Raw genomic sequence first — 16,024 nt, forward strand, 5'->3', positions numbered from 1 at the left:
TAGCTGCTAAGAAGAGAGACAGACGAGTTTGGTCTGCTGAAGAAGAGAATTTACTAGTTGATACACTCTATGAGATGAATAACACTGGTTGGAAAGTAGACACAGGACACAAAACAGGTTATCTATCATACATTGAGAAAGAAATGGTCAAAAAATTGCCTCAATTGAATATTCGAGCTGATCCACATATCAAGTCCAAAATCAAAGTCATGAAGAAACATCTTACATATATTTTGGAGATTCAAAAATTTGGAAGTGGTTTTGGCTGGGACGATGAACAGAAAATGGTAACGGGCGACAAAGAAACTTTTATGGGATGGGCAAAGGTAATTGTTTTACATTATTATTGATTTTGTTGTCAAATTTATCAATTTGAAACAATTGATACAAACTGATTGCTGCAGTTTTTTTTTTCAGCAATTGCTGCAAAAAAGTGCAGCAATTTTGTTTTGCAATTGCTGCAAATTCTTTTGCAGCAATCGCTGCAAACTGGTTTGCTACAATGCAAGTGACTTGCAGCAATTGCTGCAAGCTTTATTTGCAGCAATTGCTTCGGGTTTTACTTGGCTATGGGTTATATTTTTTAACTTGCTGTGGTTTTTTTTATTATATTAACTATTTTATATATTTTTTTTATTAAAAGAGTCGAGATGGAGCATCAAATTTATGGATGAAGCCTATGATTCATTATGATAAGCTTGTGGAGATTTATGCTACTGATTTGGCTAAGGGTTCGAAATACAAGGGTCCAGGAGATGAAGTAAATATAGAGGAAGTTGTTAGCCATGCTATGGATGAATCTGGCTCTCCATCTGAAGTCAACACTACTCTAAGCTCTGATAGGCAATCTCTTAAACGTAAAATTTGTGACAATGATCAATTGGATGCGGAGTTCATTCAAATGTCTAAATCGGTTTCAAGCCTCTTGGAAGCAGAAAAGGAAAATACATTGATTATGAATGCAATTAAAAATGCATTTATACACGAGGTTGATGTTAATGAGCAAGGTAATAATAAAAGGAAAGATTTGTTTCAAGTAATCCGAGCACTCCCCGGGCTCACTGCGGAACAAGTTGTGATGGCTACACGTCTTATTGGTCAAGATCCGACCAAACTAGATCTTTTTTATGGCATGCCAGATGAGTACAAATTGATATTTGTTGGACAAGAAGTTGGTCGCTCATTGTAGATGGTTGGCAAACTTATTTATTTATTTTTTTTGTTTATGACAAATTGATGATAGTTGAAACTTTATTATGATTTTGTTTCTCTTATTTGTTTTTGCTGGAGTTGCAACAATGTTTTTTTGATTATGCAAGTATTGGAATATTAATTATATTAGCTATTTATTATTTTGGTGTTAATGTTTCTATTTACATTGATGATTTTAATAAGTGACTTTTAAAAACGTAAGTTTTTCCGTACATTATTGTAGTATAAAAGTTAAATGAAGATAGTTCAATTGAATGTATTTAAAATTGGATAAGAGTAATATAGTAAAATCCATTATTTTATCCCTATTCCTATCCCACATAACAAACATGAGATAAAAAATTCCAGCATCTTATTTTTATCCATATCCCAATCATTTATCCCTATCCATATCCCAACATTTATCTCTATCCCCATCCCCTTAAATACCAAACGCCCCGTTAGGGCATGTGATTAGAGTTTACAAGTCGTTGATTTCCTGCTATATAATTGGGAAAGGATAAGTATGAAATGCTGTTAATCGAATATCTAATAGAATTCTACCCAAATTCAAATTCAAATTCAAAGGGAATATATAATTGATAAAGTACAACTGCGAGCCATTCAATATCACTAGAAAATAGCTTCTCCCAAATAATCTCTATATCGCCGATCATGAACCGCGGCAGCAATATGATAACAGTCAATTACGTCCCACATGACATCATCGCCGATATACTGTTAAAGTTGCCTTAAAATCTGTATTACGATTCAGAATAGCCAATAAGACATGGTACTCTCTAATCTATGATCCTATATTTATCAGTCTTCACTCTAGACGACCACGTCAAAGCCCTAAAATCCTCTGCTCTACATATGGTTCTAAGTTTTATCAATTATTGGACTATGAAAGTTCATCCTTTGATGATTGTTTTTTATCTGGCACTGTCAATTTTCCATGGAAAACATATACTCTTCCCAAAATTGTAGGTTCAAGCTGCGGATTAGTTTGTGTAGAGACTGGTTGTATTGGAAACAGATTTGCTCTGTGGAACCCATTGACTAGAGAGTGTAGAAATATACCATATTTGAGTGTGAGGAGCTATCACTACAACAAATCATTACTTGTGCCACAGTTAAAATCGTGGCCCAAGTGTAATATTTCCGTGGCTATGCTATTTAGCCACGGAAATTCATGGTGGCCACTATCGTGGCGCAAGTGAGCGTGGCTAGCTAGTTGCTACGGAAAAATAACAGCCGTGGCATAAATTGATTTTTATGCCATGGGAAAATACGTGGCTAATCATATGCCTTTGCCATGATTTTTATTAACTTTTGGATCAAAGGGAGCTACATGAAATCAGTTGGACCAAAAGAATACGAAATAAACAGAGTCTAAAATTATAATCATTCTTAAATAAATAAATATCAATAATTCTATCATTCAACAAAGAAACTCTAGGCAACATAAAAAAAATCTCAGAATTAGAAAAAAAAATATTGAAAATTTTCTAGGTCTAAAGTAAAAGTATCTAATATTAAAAGAAAATTGATTCCCTGATAGGAGAATGCATACAAATAACAAATGGAAAAAAATTCGAAAGTTGAATATGATCAGCTGTTAAAAGTTGCAATGTACTCCTGATTCACCGGCTTCTTGTTGATTTCTGCAAATCCTAGAGAAAAAGAAAAGTTAATTTTGTACTGATATGACTAGAATTAATATGTTAATGTATCAAATTTCATTGACAGTTGTATTGTAAGGCAAGCTGAATACCAACATGACTATTGCAGGCCACTTTTTTTTTTTTTTCTAAGAGCATTACCTAATATGGGAAACTTTAAAGTAAAATTAGAAAAGAAGAGAAAATATTTTCATGGTCTTGCAAACATAAAATTAGATGCCCAATAACCATTAAATTGACAAAGCACCAATTACAAACAATTTAGAAAATAAAACCTTGATTGATAATCAATTCATACTTTGACAATCACTAAACCACACAATAATAGACATTCGCATAATTCATACTTTGACAATCACTAAACCACACAATAATAGACATTCGCAAAGGCATGTGTTCATAAAAGGTAAATGTAAAATTTGTCCTATGTATTATAAGCATGTAAATCCCACTGTCTGTCATAGAAAACATGAACAGAATAGTCAAATGCAAAGTCTATACCATTTATAGGTACCTCTGTTACCATTCCCACAATTTTGTGTTTGCATTTATATATATTATATATATATGAATCAGAAACATGCAAATAATGTTTCATATATAACTTATACATGAACTAATTTATATATACCCATGGACACAAGGATAAATGGAAAATCCCAATTCATTCTTGACCATGTGAAGGTGGGAGTGACACATGCCATAATAAATGACTTCAAAAGACACATATTTCTCTCATGTTGCAATGCATTAACAAATTCATACATAAACCATTTGTATTGAGTGCTTTATATATGCAAATAGTATTTATATTATATATCATCTAAGAATGGAAACCTCTTGGAGAATTTGAAAGGAGAGAGTACCACAGATGAGTACGGCGTGCACTTTAATGCTCTTCCTCTGTATAGTGCATTTGTTGGAGAAAGAATCAGAATCCAAGGATCAGATTGTTCAGGATAATGGTCTTGCCAATGTTGTGAAGCAAAATGGAAAAAACGAGATCATGTTTTTAAAACAAACTAATGACAATCTTACTCTGCAATTGCATAGGAGTCAGGAGTCAAATGTTGAGCTTGTTTCTGTGCTTCAGGAGTTGGAGAAAACCGCAAAAAAGCAAAAATCTGAAATAGACAACGTAGCCAAGAACCATGACTTAATCCTTCATGTTCAACAGTTGCAGCAATAGGAGAAGTATTTACGCGCAAAAGTTTAAGAACTCGAAGAGGCACTAGAAAGGAAAAATTCAGCAGGATTGGAATTAACTGAAGGAGGAGATGGGAGTCTGATTAACGATATTGAATTACTAAAAGCTAAATTGCAGGAGCTAGAAAGTGATTGCCGAGAGCTGACAAATGAAAACCTTGAGCTCTTACTCAAACTCAAGGAAATGAAGAAATGTTTTAGCGAAGATGGATCTTTGATCAAGTCCAGGCTGAAAGGGGAAGATAACGCATCTGAAGTTCGTGAGCTTGAAGAGAAAATGAGGAAGATTAAAACTGAACACCATCTTGAAATTCGCAAAGTCGAGTCAGAAATCCGAGTCAGAAGGTGTAGTTACGAATCTGAACAAAGAATTGAGTGGAACAAGAGAGATATTGGAAAGACTAGAGGCTAATATGGTATCGAATCAAAACGATATTGTCAATCTTCAAACTTGTTAGAGTGAATTGGAAGAAAAGCTTTGTGCTCTTGGGAATGAAAAGGGAAAACTAGAGGAAAATGTGGAAGTTGTTACAAAAGAAAGTGACATCACCACGAAATGCTTAACTGATTTTCAGAACAATGTGATGGAGCTTAGCAGCAGTGTGAGTACTCATGTTTCTGTTAATAAAGTTCTTGAGAGGAAATCTTCAGAGCTGGAAGACAGTAAACGAGAACTAGAGGTTTGGTTATCAGTACTCGAGCAGGAAAATGAAGAATTGCCGGGTTGTATATCTATACCAGAAGCTCAAATTTGGAACTTAATAGATGATAGGAAGTCCATAACATTGGAGCTAGAAAACTCCACATCCAATTATGTTACTCTTCTAGACGAGATTACGAGGTTAAACAATGAGATGTAGACTCAAAAGACAGATTTGAGGCGAAAGCTAGAAGAGGTCAAAAATAGGTGGTAAGAAGCTCAAGAAGAGCTCGAAAATCTGAGGAATGCAAATCCAAAGCTACAAGCTACTGCTAAAAGGCTCATAAAAAATGAAGTTCACTTCAGAACTTGATTTAACGGTTGAGAATGCACAACCTGGAGTTGCAAGAGCATTATGACAACTTGGAGGCGAAACTGAGTAAAAACAAAGAAATTTCGCTGATTGCTCCAAACAAGTTAATGTTTTATAAGATAATATTTGTTCTTTGGTGGAAGAAAGTACATTGAAAGAAAGAACATAACTGCAGAACTCGGTGCACCTGTCAAGGAAAATGACACAATAAAAAAATCATTGTGCACTTTAATGCTCTTCCTTTGTATAGTTCACCTCTCACATTTTTTAAGCAACCAAACCAGCAAAATAAACCCGCAGGCATAAATCATAATGCACTTGTATTTGATGGAACAATATATAAAATAGAACAAAGAAAAATTAAACAAAATACATCAAAGAGATTATATCTTAGCCAAGTGGTATATACACACACATATACACATTTACGTTTAAATAGAAAAAGAAAAAGCAAAGGTATATTGTACAAATATACAAATGAAGGATGTTGTGCATTGAGAAGTATGGGTTGTTACTTACTTCCTAGAATTATGTTCCATCACAATGAAAGACTAAAGATGGTAAAATGTTGAGCCCTTGTAAATCTGTTGAGCAAACAAAATCAGTTAAATTAATATGAAGGAAATAATAATTGCATATGGAGACTAGAAAGTAAAATGCTATCTACATGAAAATCCAATCTTTCACACAAAGCAAAATCTTCCGTACATTACAAAGATAGCATATCAAAGTCACAACACACACACCAAAGAACAAAAATGAGATTTCTAAGTTTTTCCATAGATGCAAGAGTTGGCCATAGCCTCTATAGATTTGTTCTCGTTTGTTAATCTTTGAAAAACTATCTACCTTCAATGTATATTTTCCAAACAACTTGAAGGCTTTGGCCCTACAAACAATGAAACATTCAAAAAATTAATCACATATGAGCTTGTATAACTAGGCAATAGAAAAAACAATAACAAAATTAGATGAAAAATTCAACCGCGTATTAGGTAGATAAAAGCAATAAATGGAAGAACACATATTTCAGTGCACCTATATCTGCGGAAAACTAACTTCAGATGTGAGCCTATAGGTCTGTACAACTCAATTAAGAACCAATCTTAATTTTGAATAAACTGATTCATACAGATAAAACAAATTGTAGACGAGAAAGAAGACGAAGACCCATACCAAACTAAGATGCAGACCGATAAGAAACTAAAATTAAGCTCTCTGCTGAACTAAAATTAAACAATGTTCAGCTATTACTAAACAATTAAATATCCTTTTCAATTTCAAGAGGTCTAAGAACCGACCAATTCAAATTAGTTCTAAATTTTTTAGCAAGCAAAAAGGCAAAACAAGTAACAGAGAATATAGAGAGAGTACCGCACATGGAGTTGTTGCCCAGAAATTATGCAAGAGTAAGAATCAATCTGTGGCAAAAAAAAAAACCTTGTATTAGATTTTTAGAGTCGATTGAGACAGGACATTCAGTGAACCTTTTGGCGCAAAGGAATTTCAAGGATACCAAGCGTAAAGAGAAAGGGGGTTAGGGAAAGAATACAGAGATTGGGGTTCTAAAATTTGGGCGCAAAAGAAATCGTATTCTCCCCGCCTTATTTTTCTATTTTAAGTTTTATTTTATTTTGTTTCCCTAATAATTTTGATTTCTTCATGTTAATTGATTTTTATATAATTATCGAAATCTTATTTCATTGGTATGTGTCACAAAAATATTTTAAATATTATAAAATTAGGTATAGATCTATATAAAATTTTAAATATTTTAACCATATTTTAGTCTGTAATAAAAATTATGAACAATGTTTCAAAAAATAATAAAAAAAAAATTATGAACAAAATGAAAAAAGAGAGTAAGATTTTGTAAAATTATAAACATCATATTAATTTTTATTATTAGTTTAAAAATATTAATTTAAATAATAATAACGAATAGAATAAATTTTAAGAGAATAATAATAGAATATTTTGTATATAATAAGTATAAAAATAATGGTGTACGTATACTATGTAAAATTTTCATCACAAATATATTAATTAAATTTAAAACTAAAAATATAAGTTTTTATCTATACAAAGTAATTAGTATAATAGTTTAAAACACATGACTAATAAATTAATTACAGGAGAGGATTTTTTAGATGTGTCTTCCGAGGCTCGAACCAAAAAATCGGACAAAATATATAAAAAAATCATTTATCCTAAAATTAATTAATTTTCTTGCCACAGAATAAATTATTCGTGGCACGAGTAATTTTATGCCATAGGCAAATTTTTCCGTGACATAACAGATTTAGCCACGAAACAAGATTTGTCGTAGCAAAATTCGTGGCATAAGTATATTTTTGCCACGGAAAACAATTACCCGTGGCATAAATATTCAAAGTAATATAAAGGTTCTGCTGGAGTCTCTTTTTCCCGTGGCTAAATGAAAATATGCCACGAATTTTGAATTCTCGTGGCATGATTCGTGGCGCAAGTGATGTTTTGTTGTAGTGTATATATTTTACTTTCATGGGTTAGGTTATGATTTGGTCGGTAATGATTTTAAATTTGTTACATCCATGGATAGAATCAGATACAACATTTTCTCTTTGAAAGCAAATTCGTGGAAAACAATTAGATGTCCTATTGCTTTTGAATATTACCATCCTCGTGCAATTCAGGATCCCTTTCATGGTATCATGGATTGGAATTCCCTTGCTATTGTTTTAAATGGAATATTCCATTGGCTTGTGGTACCAGCAAATAAGGATCTTGAAATTGTAGCTTTTGATGCAGCCAAAGAGACATTTAAAAAGCTACCATTACCGGAAAATGTGGCACGGACTTTTGGCAGACATTTAAAGAGCTACCATTACCTATTAGAGTACAAAGGGTGTCTTTGTTTTTCATTTTTTAAAAATAGATCAACTGAAATATATGATAGGGAGATATGGATGATGAAGGAATATGGTGGTGATTGGGTTCATTTGCTTACCATTAAGAATTCACCCACATCTAAATGCTTCCAATTGCCGGTTTTATGTATTTGTACGCGGAGCGAAGTAATATTTCATACTGATGAAAAGTTTGGGAGGTGTGGAAGGGAAGAAGAGGACAAGTTGGATGTCAATTCTGTGTATGCCTCAGTTTTGTACGTTGAGACTTTAAGTTCACCCGGTGGTGCTCGGGTTTCACCCAATGCTCAGGATGTGCTGCAAGTAACAGGGGAGTTTGTTCTTTTCATATTTATTTTTATATTATTATTATTGTGTTGTTTAGTTTTCTTTGTATTAACTTTTCCAAAGAATATGTAAAACTTTCAAGTAAGATTTCAAATGTAAAGGATTCAATCACCGGATTTTTTTTTTGCATTTGGTTATTTAATTTTGCGTTTTTGCATTTTTTATTTTAAACTGAAAATTTACTTTGGATATATTATTCTACAAAAAAAATCATGGCTATATCCGTATTTTGGAGTATTTATTTTGCTGTTGTTAGTCCTCTTTTCATATTGATTGCTTTGTTAAGTTTTATTATATTATGTGCATGAAGATGTATGTTAGATTTTATTGAATAATCTATGTTGATTTTTACTTAGGAATTACATTGGTCAATTTATGCCCTTTGACGGGATATTATTACCAGCACCCGATGTTTACCATATTCCTATTAAGATGTTATTTACATGGAACCTCACCGTTTAGAACCATTCACTTGTGATTTTTACTTGTTCTATTAATCTGGAATTGAACTCTTCTTTTTCCATTTAAAAACATTTAAAGAATGCACTCTTTCAATTTTTCAAATAAGAGTTCAATATTCTTTAAATATTACCATATTATCAACCATTGGAATTCCCTTGCCATTGTTATAAATGGAATATTCCATTGACTTGTGGTACCAGCAAATAATTATAGATTTTGATGCACCTAAAAGAGACATTTGAAAAGCTACAATTACCACCAAATCTGTCATGGAATTTTGGTAGATTAACATCCCAATTAGAGTACAAAGGATGTGTTTGTGTCTCCTTTTTCAGATATGATTCAATTCGTGGTAAGGAGATGTGGATGATGAAGGAATATGGTGGTAATTGGATTCATTATCTTACCATTAAGATTAAGAGTTCACCCTTCTTTAATTGTTTGCTCAAATTGCCGGTTTTATGTATTTCTACAAAAAATGAAATCATATTTCATACGGATGAAAAGTTTAGGAGGTGTGGAAAGGAAGAAGAAGGACAAGTTGAATGACAATTCGATATATAGGTCCAATGCCTCAGTTGCTCAAGTCAATGGCACAGTTGATCAAGACATTTTCCACCATAGAGATAAAATTTAATTAGTTAATGTGATGCATGTCATCAAATTATTTTATTATTTTTCTGTTAATCCTTTTTTCATATTGCTTGTTTTGTTTATTTTTTTTTTTGCTTTACAGATGATGCTTTTCCAATGGAAAACTGTTCCGATATTTGAACCATCACTTTGAAATATAAACAATTCAATCACAGAGTTCTTGGCATATTTTGGGATTACATTAGATTTTTTTTTTTAACTTTGGTTATTTTGCTGTTGTGTTAGTCCTCTTTTAATTATTGACATGAATAAATGATTTTATTTAATAAGCTACACGGTTAGCTGAAATTTCACTTCCTAATTACATTGGTCAACCCTTTGATAGGGATGTTATTGTAAGCATCCGGTGCTTGTAATACTTCTATTTGTAATACTTCTATTCTATTGAGATTACACCATATGAGATTTTACTTCACATGCATGGCGCACCCGTACCAGTTGCTTTTAAAAATTCCCTTTTGACATGATTGATATATATATATTTTTTAACATATGGTCTAAAGCACTTGAATGCTTGAGACGTAAAAAAAAGTTTGTGGACGACGATAGATTATTGGAATGCATAATATTGCCAAATAGAAACAAGTTTGGAGTGGAAAACCTCAACAACATCTTCAAAAAGAATGTATATTATTTGATAAAACCTGAATTACCAAACCAAATCCATTTAATTACAAAATCAAACTTCGACCTTGAAGTATTAGTTTCAAGGGATAAGGTGTAAAAATACCCATAACGTTTACAACCAGGAGCAAATTTACCCTAACGATTAAAATGGTGCAATTTTACCCATAACACTGACAACCAAAATCAATTTTACCCGTGTTAATTTGTTAATTAAAATGATGCAATTTTACCCATAACACTCTCTATTGTTAATTTGTTTTAAATTTTTGTTTGAAACTCGTTAATTTTTTTAATTAAATTCACCTTACAACAAATAAAAATGTGTTAAAAAAAAGAAGGAAAAAGTACAAATAAACCTTGTGGTTACACCCATTTTCGAACAACACCCATGTGGTTAAAAGTTTGCAAAATGGTATCATGTACTTCATTCCGTTAGCAAACATATACCAAATTGACTAACGGTGTTAAAAGTCAAAGGGAAAAGAGTTAATTTGGTCCTTATATTTATTTATTTTTATAAATTGATCCCTCATTATCTAATTATCACAAACAAACCCCAAAATAAAAAATAAAAATCAAATATACCATCTTCTCCATCTCTCTTTAAGTTTTTTTTCTTATTTCCTCTCTTCTCTCTCTCCTCTTTGTTAATTTCTCTCTCTAAAATCAATTGAATTTCCATGTTTTCAATTTAATGACACTTATACTCTCTTCTTCTCTCTATAGCCTAACCATTTTGAAGATCAACAAGAAAAATAAATGTGATCAATTAAAAATAAACGTGATCAGCAAACAATTACGATCTCATATTTGCTCTTGGCTCTTCTTTCAGGTAATTTTCTTCTGTTTTTCCATCCTCATATCCTCTCATTTCCTTCTTAAATTAATACTTTCCTATTGTTTCCTTTCATTTCTATCTGATCTCTTGCTCAGTGCTTACAATTCAGGTGTTCTTTCTCTTTGTTCAATTGTTGATTGTTTCTATCAGGATTATGGTTTTCTAATGTCTTGATCGTAGACATTGATTCACAATTTTGAATTCTACATGTGTCGGTCTCTGATTCTTTTCACCTTGATTTGCGTGATTGAAAGTATTGGATTTGTACATATATGTATCAAATCTATATTATACGCTTGATCTACGAGTGAATGGGTCAATTTTTGAGTTCTAAGCTGCCATTCTTAACAGATTGCATTGATTTATATCTTGAGCGCCTTTGCGCTGATCGATTGCAGTATATTCATAAATCTTTCTGTTTGTATGATTTGAAAGTTTGCAAACAAACAGTTTTATTATCTGCCTTTTCATGGAGTAAATCCATCGTAATTTTATATGATCACGTTTATTTTTAAGTTTGGTATGCAGATTGTTTGCTGATCTCTAAGAAAAAAAATTAAAGAGAGATGGAGAATATGTCATATTTGATTTTTATTTTTTTATTTTGGGGTTGTTTGTGATAATTAGATAATAAGGGGATTAATTTATAAAAATAAATAAATATAAGGACCAAATTAACTCTTTTCCCTTTGACTTTTAACATCGTTAGTCAATTTGGTATGTGTTTGCTAACGGAATGAAGTACATAGTACCACTTTGCAAACTTTTAAACCACATGAGTGTTGTTCGAAAATGGGTGTAACCACAAGGTTTATTTTTGTACTTTTCCCAAAAAAGAAATAATAAAAATCAAGGGCAAATTTGCACCATTTTTTCCGCAACCCGTCCAACAACTTCGACGATGAAAATGTATCATGAAACAGTGAAATATCGGATGACCACTATTTTTCTCAGAAAGTTTGGGGTGTTAGCTTTCCAGAATGTAAAAAACGGAGCAAAACGAAGTTGCAATGAAGCCGGTGGAATTTTTCGAAGATCACTAGTGCTAAAAAACAGGTTGAACTTTTCTACAGTTTTAAAAACGTGTTTGGGCTCAACTTCACTTTTCTGGCTCCTAACTCACTAATGTTCTTCCCTTAACTGATGGAAGGTAATGGGAATTATGAAGCTGAATTTTAAGGACCATTTACAGGAAATCATTTTAAGGACTATTTCTCAACTCCCACCCAATCAACTTAATAAAAAACACAACAAATCAATTTATCTATCAAATCCCTTGCCAAATTCGGCCACTTTATCAATCGTTAGATTCTTAGAAATCATTCTTTAGCATCTAATTAGTTTAAACAAGCTCTCAATTTCTAAAATTAGTTCTTCAATCTCAAGTTCAAAATTCTCTTAGTTTATTCAATCAAGTCCCAAATCGCTTTTTGTAATCTCTTAGTTAAGTCAGTAAGATCATTACCCAACTCTCAATTCAAGCTCTCTTAAATAAATAATTACCGGATGCACAAATCTCCAAACTGCAGTCCGTTTCAGCCAACGGTTATGCTAAACAGTGATTGTTATCAAAGGAGGCGACTCCAGACGATAGTGAAAATTTACAAAACAGTGGCGCCAGTCAAAATACAGATGACAGAAAAATAATTTTTGACCCAAAAGAGCTCCGGACGAAAGGGTAAGGTCTTTCCTATCAACGATTTCAGTACAGGAGGCAGTAACTCCAGTCAAAATACAGACGACGGTAGGTCAAAATTCAAAATCGCTCAAGGGAGCACTCTCTTTAGGGTCAATTTAGAGACTTAAACAAGATATATACATGCGGTCGATTTAGAGACTAGGGTCGCTAGAAAGAGCTATATATCTGCGGTCGATGTAGAGACTAGGGTCGAATGGTCGATTTAGAGACCTGTGAAAGATATTCACCTGCGGTCGATGTAGAGACTAGGGTTGGATGGTCAGTTTAGAGACCTGGGACAAGGAATCACGCAGAGAGATCAACGCTCACAGCTGATGCAAGGACTGGGGACAAGTTGAAGACCCACGATGTGGAGGTCAGGTATTTCTCCTCCCACTCTATATGTGTCTTTTACTTTAATATGTTTCATATTGCATGTGTTGTATTCACGAAAAAGGTTTTCGAAAAAGCACACACATGTTCAGTTCAGTTCAATTCAATTCAGTTCAGTTCAGTTCAGTTCAGTTCAGTTCAACATTCAGTTTCAGCATTCAGTAATTTATCATTATTTATTATATTATAATAATTATTATTATTTATCTATAATTTATCGTTATTTATTATTATTATTATTATTATTATTATTTATACTTTATCATTATCTATAAATTAGATAAAAGTCAAGAAATGATAGTTTATTAAAGTATATATCGTTTAATAAAAAATTAAAATTAAAGTATGCATCCATATTTAAAAATTAGGAATTGCATCCAAATTATGAATTGTTTCTAAAATTTACCGAATTTATCAATGTTAGGGATAAAATTGCACAATTTTAGACGTTAGGGGTAAAATTACTCCTGACCCAAAACGTTATTTTTGCACTTTAACCCTTAATTAGAATAAAAAGTTAAGAGTTTATATTCATATGAAATTTTTTATTTAATTTCATAGGCTTTAAATTATATGTAAATTTGTGTTTGTATGTAATTTGTATTTTTAATTTAAATTAGACTCATTTTTATTTAATTTCATAGGCTTTTATCGAGCCAAGATTTTATCAACCCGAGCTTTTATTTGATATTCAATTTAGTTTTATCTTTAATAATATATTTATTTATTATTGATATTATTATATTTATTAGAACCATTATTATTATTATAAGTTTATTAATGTCCAATATTATCATTAAAATTATTTTAAAGTCTAATATCATCATTATTGTTAAGTTCGGTTAAGTTCGGTAGCATTCAATTAAGTTCAGTAGCATTCAGTTCAGTTCAGTTCAATTCAGTTCAGTATTCAGTAGTATTCAGTTCAGTTCAGTTCAATTCAGTTCAGTTCAATTCAAAAGCTTTTGAATTTTTCATTATTTAAAGAATTCATCAAACAATTTTCTGCAGAGTCATTTTCTAAAATTTATTCTGAGTTCGTTAGACTATCATTTCATCCCAAATTAATTTAATCTCTTTAGTTACATCAGACCCGGAACTCCCAATTTTTATTTCGTAAAACACAACCTCCTACAGCCTCCAAAATCGCCCTTAAAGTACCCTCCACGAAACAGAATCAAGTTTTTGGTTTTTCAACCATCAAGTATTCTGTCAAACCCATTTTCAATAATTTATTCCGAATTTGTTACTCGGTATTTTTCTGAAATTCCAGTTCTAGACCCTTCTTTTACACACGAACTTTGAATATAAGCCCTCATTTCCGTCAAATCCGACCTCTACAGCCTCCGAAATCAAGCCCGAAAGTCCCACAAGAGCATTATTTTTAGCCTAGGATTGCTGTTGACTGGAGTGGTAAATTGTTGGTCAAGTCCTTGTACTATCGAATTGTTCCAAATTCGCCCAGAATTACTTGGACAATGCAGCAGCGCCCGAGACGAGTTTCTGAAGTTCCAGTCCTCATTTTCACGCATCTCAACAACATCAAAGAGACCGGTTAATTTTATTTAAACTCGTACATATTGTTTCTACGACTTATTTATATTTCTAGTTTTGAAGTTATTTTTTTTAAGTTGTAATTTTCATGCTTTATGCTTATTTCTAATACAAAAAACATTGAAAAATATGTACAAAATCAATAAAAATATAAAAGAAAATTAAAAAATTTATATCTTTGTGTCGTTTTATTAATTTATTTTTGGTACTTATCTTAAAAAATTGTTGTTCCGACCGATCTATCAAGTAAAGTCGGGGTCCAAGACCGTTGTTTTTATTTTCAGTCCTTGTAACAGTCGTCAATCGCTTTTCATTTAGAATTCAAGTAATTTAGGTGCACTTTATTTATTTATGTTATTCAATTACCATTTTACCGTTTGAGAATTAGCTTCTTTGGCACACCCAAATTATTTTTACCATTTTTAATCCCCGCAAACGCGTATCAAGATTGAAAATTGGGATATTTCGAAAATATCGCCAACAATTTTTGGCACGCCCACTGGGACCTAAAACATTTTTTTTCTAGTACCGAAAATTTTTCAACAATTTTTTCCTATTTTTAGGCTTAATATTTTTTTTCCATTACTAAAATATTTATCCACAAATTAATTATTTTGGTAGTCCATTTATGTGGTATTTTAGTGTGATATTCTACTTTAGTGTGTTATTTTCAAACTTTGCTAAATATTAGTTGTTGTTTAAAATTCCACCCAAGAAAAATACCCGTTCATCGAGCTTCAGCTCAACAATTGGACTTCGATATATTTTTTGCGAGACAAGAGGCCCATATGCGCAACTTAGAAAGGCTCGTAGCCGAGATATCGCAAAATGTTAAAGTTCAAACCGAGATGATGCAAACTTGGAGACATCCAAATCCGAAAAACAAGATTAATAATCTTACTCATGAGATGAATAGAATCCCAGATAGGTGTGCTAAAATTTATTCTAAAAATTTGAATTCTCACTATGTTTCAGATAACACAAGGGAAGGCATTCCCCAAGGAGACCGATATAGGCCACCGCCTAGTCGTGAAGAAAACATGAGATTCAATGAGCGAGGAGATCGAATCGGAGCAATTTTGAATACCTGTAAATGCGCCTCATTTCAGGTCTAACACCGGACATGATACCCACTCGGAGCACTATGGTGACAACAACGCCCGTAGTCCGGAGGGCACATGGAGAAATCAAGACCGCGATCATACTGCGAATATACTCATGAAAATATTCGTGAGAATTCCCGTGATAATAATAACATATCTCATGTTTCAAGTGTGAGAAGCGAAATATGTAATGAAGCGGAGGATAAGTAACGTATTCGAAACATCGTGCAAAAAATTTATGGACCTACGGTCTGTGAAGTGTACCGACCGGAGTTTTAGAAAGCCTATCCTAGGGAATACGACCAACGTTATCCGTTTCCTAATAATTTTAGGATTCCAGATTTTGCCTTATTTTCATGTGAAAATGGATAATCCACCATCGAA

The 16,024-nt window shown here is 32.3% G+C and overlaps 1 long non-coding RNA gene across 4 annotated transcripts; it reads right to left on the reverse strand.

Annotated features, from left to right (window-relative positions):
- Positions 1 to 2,593: 2,593 nt before the first annotated feature.
- Positions 2,594 to 6,717, reverse strand: LOC136219836 (uncharacterized). 4 transcript variants are annotated; one of them, XR_010684287.1, is made up of 5 exons: positions 6,470 to 6,717; positions 5,945 to 5,984; positions 5,615 to 5,679; positions 3,743 to 4,000; positions 2,594 to 2,867 (listed from the first exon to the last, which is right to left on the reverse strand). It is a non-coding gene; the product is annotated as an uncharacterized lncRNA (long non-coding RNA). The 4 variants fall into 4 exon arrangements; XR_010684288.1 differs by lacking the exon at positions 2,594 to 2,867 and having other exon boundaries at positions 2,904 to 4,000; positions 6,475 to 6,717; XR_010684286.1 differs by lacking the exon at positions 2,594 to 2,867 and having other exon boundaries at positions 2,904 to 4,000.
- Between the last annotated feature and the right edge of the window lie 9,307 nt (positions 6,718 to 16,024).

Source organism: Euphorbia lathyris, chromosome 2 (genome assembly GCF_963576675.1).
Source record: "Euphorbia lathyris chromosome 2, ddEupLath1.1, whole genome shotgun sequence".
NCBI classification, from domain to species: Eukaryota; Viridiplantae; Streptophyta; class Magnoliopsida; order Malpighiales; family Euphorbiaceae; genus Euphorbia; species Euphorbia lathyris.